Below are 6,110 nucleotides of genomic sequence, written 5' to 3' on the forward strand. Positions count from 1 at the left end.
TTTTCCCAACGCCTGCTGGGACTTGTAGTGTCAGCCGCCGCCTCTTGCTCAAATGAGATTAGGTAAGTGTATAGTCCTTCGGTGCTGATTGCGCCGTGATGTGCCGCTGGTGTCCATATTAAATTCAGTTCCCCACAAATGGCGACGTCATGTATTGCGTGCCGTGGCCCCCTTTGGCAATCCTGGGGTGGTGCTACCTTCCTACGCCTGAACAGGCGCGACAATATTCCGATACGTGTGCTCTGCACTTGAAGGTGCACTCTGTGAACTGCAATCTGTTCGTTAGGGCAAAGCCAGCACTTCAACCTCGAGTGTTCGCCTGACGCGTTTCGGATGATTCCTTACTCATAGGCTCACTCCAATAATTAGCATATCAGCTGACACTCATTTGAATTCTCCAATGAGCTTCTTTCACCTTTTCCCAACGCCTGCTGGGACTTGTAGTGTCAGCCACCGCCTCTTGCTCAAATGAGATTAGGTAAGTGTATAGTCCTTCGGTGCTGATTGCGCCGTGATGTGCCGCTGGTGTCCATATTAAATTCAGTTCCCCACAAATGGCGACGTCATGTATTGCGTGCCGTGGCCCCCTTTGGCAATCCTGGGGTGGTGCTACCTTCCTACGCCTGAGCAGGCGCGACAATATTCCGATACGTGTGCTCTGCACTTGAAGGTGCACTCTGTGAACTGCAATCTGTTCGTTAGGGCAAAGCCAGCACTTCAACCTCGAGTGTTCGCCTGACGCGTTTCGGATGATTCCTTACTCATAGGCTCACTCCAATAATTAGCATATCAGCTGACACTCATTTGAATTCTCCAATGAGCTTCTTTCACCTTTTCCCAACGCCTGCTGGGACTTGTAGTGTCAGCCGCCGCCTCTTGCTCAGATGAGATTAGGTAAGTGTATAGTCCTTCGGTGCTGATTGCGCCGTGATGTGCCGCTGGTGTCCATATTAAATTCAGTTCCCCACAAATGGCGACGTCATGTATTGCGTGCCGTGGCCCCCTTTGGCAATCCTGGGGTGGTGCTACCTTCCTACGCCTGAGCAGGCGCGACAATATTCCGATACGTGTGCTCTGCACTTGAAGGTGCACTCTGTGAACTGCAATCTGTTCGTTAGGGCAAAGCCAGCACTTCAACCTCGAGTGTTCGCCTGACGCGTTTCGGATGATTCCTTACTCATAGGCTCACTCCAATAATTAGCATATCAGCTGACACTCATTTGAATTCTCCAATGAGCTTCTTTCACCTTTTCCCAACGCCTGCTGGGACTTGTAGTGTCAGCCGCCGCCTCTTGCTCAAATGAGATTAGGTAAGTGTATAGTCCTTCGGTGCTGATTGCGCCGTGATGTGCCGCTGGTGTCCATATTAAATTCAGTTCCCCACAAATGGCGACGTCATGTATTGCGTGCCGTGGCCCCCTTTGGCAATCCTGGGGTGGTGCTACCTTCCTACGCCTGAGCAGGCGCAACAATATTCCGATACGTGTGCTCTGCACTTGAAGGTGCACTCTGTGAACTGCAATCTGTTCATTAGGGCAAAGCCAGCACTTCAACCTCGAGTGTTCACCTGACGCGTTTCGGATGATTCCTTACTCATAGGCTCACTCCAATAATTAGCATATCAGCTGACACTCATTTGAATTCTCCAATGAGCTTCTTTCACCTTTTCCCAACGCCTGCTGGGACTTGTAGTGTCAGCCGCCGCCTTTTGCTCAAATGAGATTAGGTAAGTGTATAGTCCTTCGGTGCTGATTGCGCCGTGATGTGCCGCTGGTGTCCATATTAAATTCAGTTCCCCACAAATGGCGACGTCATGTATTGCGTGCTATGGCCCCCTTTGGCAATCCTGGGGTGGTGCTACCTTCCTACGCCTGAGCAGGCGCGACAATATTCCGATACGTGTGCTCTGCACTTGAAGGTGCACTCTGTGAACTGCAATCTGTTCATTAGGGCAAAGCCAGCACTTCAACCTCGAGTGTTCGCCTGACGCAGGAATCATCCGAAACGCGTCAGGCGAACACTCGAGGTTGAAGTGCTGGCAGAGCACACGTATCGGAATATATATATATATATATATATATATATATATATATATATATTCACTGAAAAAGCATAGGTTTCAGGGATGTTATAGTTAGCTGGACATTTGACTCATATAAAACCAGAGAAATTCCCCTGTTTTAGTTAGTTGAGCTAACTATAACTCGCGCCCCCACAATGCACTGCTGATGACGTCACATTTTACATCATTCATGACATGGTCAGTGACATCACTGATGATATCACTGATGACATCTCAAATGACACTCAGCAGTCTACACTGCGGGCAGCAGACCTCACAATTTGAATTTTGGACACGTGGTGCCAACTAACACTGTCCAACAGAAGCCGATCCCACATATGTAAATGTGTCCTGAGTCCTGAATGGCAGTGACCCCAAGTCCGTGGCAGCGACCTCAGCACCATACTCTTTGATCAGTTAGACATATTTCCATATGCAAGGCCGGCGACACGTAGTCCCACTAGCCCTCTTTAACAGAAGCCAAACCCACATGTGTAACTGTGTCCTCAGTCCTGAATGGCAGTGACCCCAAGTCCGTGGCAGTGACCACAGCACCAGACTCCCTCTCATCAGTGAGGCATACTTCCATATGCCAGGACAACAGCACGTGGTGCCACTAACCCTGTGCAACTCAAACCGATCCCACATGTGTAACTGTGTCCTGAGTCCAGAACGTCAGTGACCCGAACTTCGTAACAGCAACCACACCACCACACTCCCTTCGATTAGTGAGGGGTATTTGCATATGGAAGGCCGGCGACACGTGGTGCCACTGAACCTCCAATACGCAGGCTGGTGGGGCCACCAACGTATGCATGTGGCTGTCGGCCCTTGCTCACCGCTACCTCTGGCCTACACTACGGTCAGTACACCTCACAATTCAGATAGAGTCCTGATTCCACATGAAAAAGTCCAGTAACCAAGACACATGGCTCCCAGTGCGGCCAGTCCACACCAAGCATCATCACAGGCTCATACAGTCTCAATACCTCTGCTTCCACTAACCCTCTTTAACACAAGCCGATCCCACATATGTAATTGTGTCCTGAGTCCTGAATCGCACTGACCCCAAGTCCGTGGCTGCGACAACAGCACCACAGTCCCTTCGATCAGTGAGGCATATTTTGATTTGCAAGCCGGCCACACATACTCCCACTAACCCTCTTTAACACAAGCCGATCCCACATGTGTAACTGCGTCCTGAGTCCTGAATGGCAGCGACCCCAACTTCGTGGCAGCCACCACAGCACCTCACTCCCTTCGATTAGTGAGGAGTATTTACAGATTGAAGTCTGCCGACAAGTGGTGCCACTGAACCTGCACTACGCAGGTCAGTGAGGCCACCAACATATGGACATGGCTGTGGGCCCTTCCTAATCGCTACCTCTGGCCTACACTACAGTCAGAAGGTCTCAAAATTCAGATACAGTCCTGATTCCACATGACGCAGTCCAGTAGGCAAGACACATTGCTTCCAGTGTGACCCGTAAACATCAAGCATCATCACAGGCTCATACAGTCTCAATGCTTCTGGTACCACTTACCCTATTTAACATAAACCAATCCCACATGTGTAACTGGGTCCTGAGTCCTGAACGGCAGTGACCCCACCTTTGTGGCAGCGACTACAGCACCAGACTCCCTTCAGTCTTATTTGTTGTTCTTTTCTTTAAATAATTTTTTTTATATGTAAATCTATACATGACTAAGATTCTTCTTTGTCCAACCACACAGGGACACTTCCAGGCCCAAGAAGGTTGTTGGGGGTATGTTGGTAATGTGGGAAGAGGGTGCGTTACCTGCTGATGTGGGGAGAGGCAGCGTCAAGGGGGTATCTATCACAGAAAGAACTCCGATATGTTTTCACAAATGCCTCGGACAAATGACAGCTGACGGACTGAATCAAAAAATGGTTTTTCAATGCTTATGTAGTGTGAGTTATAAACAGTTCGCACCCAGGCTCGCAGAGGGCCAGCTGCAGCCCGTCTGCTCGACTCACAGACGCAGTACTATGAGCCGTCTGCGTTATTGTAGCTATCCCTGCCCTGTTCTGTCATACGCCACGCCACTGCGATTAAGTTCCGACGTTGGCCCCACATAGCTACCTGACACAGGCGTACACGCTGTTGGTGTGCAGGTCAGTGGTCTAGTTCTCAACATCTCACGGCCACTCCCTCAGGGCAGGTTTCCACACACAACACACCCATTCGGCACATGCGTCACAGGCCATGTGACCACGCAAATATAATAGATCGACAACGTCCCATCCTTTATTGCCGGTGCTGACTAGATGGCGCATGCTCCACGTGTCTCAACCATAAAGAGTCTTTGAAAAGTTGCGCAGAAGGTTAGTTGCACCCTGATCTGTATAGCCATCAGGGGCCTACCACCCCCTTGCACAGACTTCAGATGCACCGGGTTAGTGCCGCCCGAAGCTCATGTGGCCATCAGGGGCCTACTACCATGTGGCACGAACTTAACTTCCACAGGCTTAGTGGCCCCAAAAGCTGATATGGTCTCCTCCATTGATGACTCAGGACTCAGCGACATGTGTGAGATCTGCCGGGCCGTGGAGAAGATGATGTGGTCTCCGCCATTTATGACTCAGGACTCAGTGACATCTGTGCGATCCGCCAAGCACCTGATGTGGTCTTCGCCATTCATTACTCAGGACTCAGAGACATACCTGGGATGACTTTTGACGGGCACGTGGAGTGCCCACCACTGCACAATCCAGTGGCACCAGGTAATTATTTGATCATTGAAAGCACAGAGGCGGCAGTGTCTGTCTCTCTCTCTCTCTCTCTCTCTCTCTCTCTCTCTCTCTCGCTCTCTCTCTCTCTCTCTCTCTCTCTTCCATCTTTTCCTTCTATCTCTCCAACTTTCTCTCATCCTTCTCCCTTTCTCACTCCCTTTCTTTCTTTCCCTCTCTTTTTCTCTCCGGCTTTTTCTTCCTTCTCTGTGCCTCTTTCCTTTGATAACCCCATTACACACGTCCTTATTTTGTGCTTTATTTTCCAGGCTCTGTCATCGACATCCATGGTCCCCACAGGAGTGTTCTGACTTCTTGTTTTCTATTATTTTTGTTATATTTTGTTTATTTGTTTATTATTTATATATATTTTAATAAAAAAATACATTTTGCAAATAGTTTTTCATTTATCGTTTACATATATATTTATAAAAAAAGAAAGTTAAAAAAAAAAATAATAATGTTTTTGGTTGTTCTCTTCACTGCTGTGTGACTCTTTCTTGTTCTTATTACTGTTATTTGATGGAGTCCACCATGGCGTTAAATTTTGGGGCACTTATCGTGGGAATACTGGCGATGTCTACAGTTTACACTAACTTCTGAATAGTGTGTTAGATTTATCTCAACTTTACTTCTATTAAAGTGCTGATAATGAAATGCAGACTAGCCGTTCCCGTACAAAAAGACACCAGGTGCACTTTTGCGATTTATTCCAAATACTAAAATCCTGTATTGAATTGCACTGAGGTAGTGTCTGCACTTACAGTGTACACACAAAATCAATTAAGAACTCTCATTGTATTTATATTGATTGGGAATAGTGCGTCATGTGCTGGATCTTGACGAGATACACTGCTCAGTTCGTATATTGTTCTGCACATGAAAAAAATCACATCAGAACTTTCACACCAACTGCAATGCGAAACAAATTCCGGCGATAAGCCACGTTAGCACCAGGTATTTTACACCTGCTTTCTGCTGGTGTTAAGCAGGACGACTACCTGCACCATGAAACGGAACACAACCAAGAGCCACACCAGAACACCCACAGGTGCCATAGAAAAAATGAGCATGATGCAGGGATACCGATGAGGACAACAAGACTCATCGCAACAACTCCAGGGCCGCCAACGCCCCCAAACCTGCATCTGAGCAAGTGTGTCCCTGTGGTCATTGTCTTCGCATGATAGGCACGAGCCCTGCAACATCACAGTGTGCTGTCACACAGCGTTGGCAGTGAGCCTGGACATGTAGCTACGCACGCATCCTCCTGCATGCACAACCGGCATGTGCTGG

The sequence above is a fragment of the Triturus cristatus genome, chromosome 8 (genome assembly GCF_964204655.1).
Source record: "Triturus cristatus chromosome 8, aTriCri1.1, whole genome shotgun sequence".
NCBI lineage: Eukaryota > Metazoa > Chordata > Amphibia > Caudata > Salamandridae > Triturus > Triturus cristatus.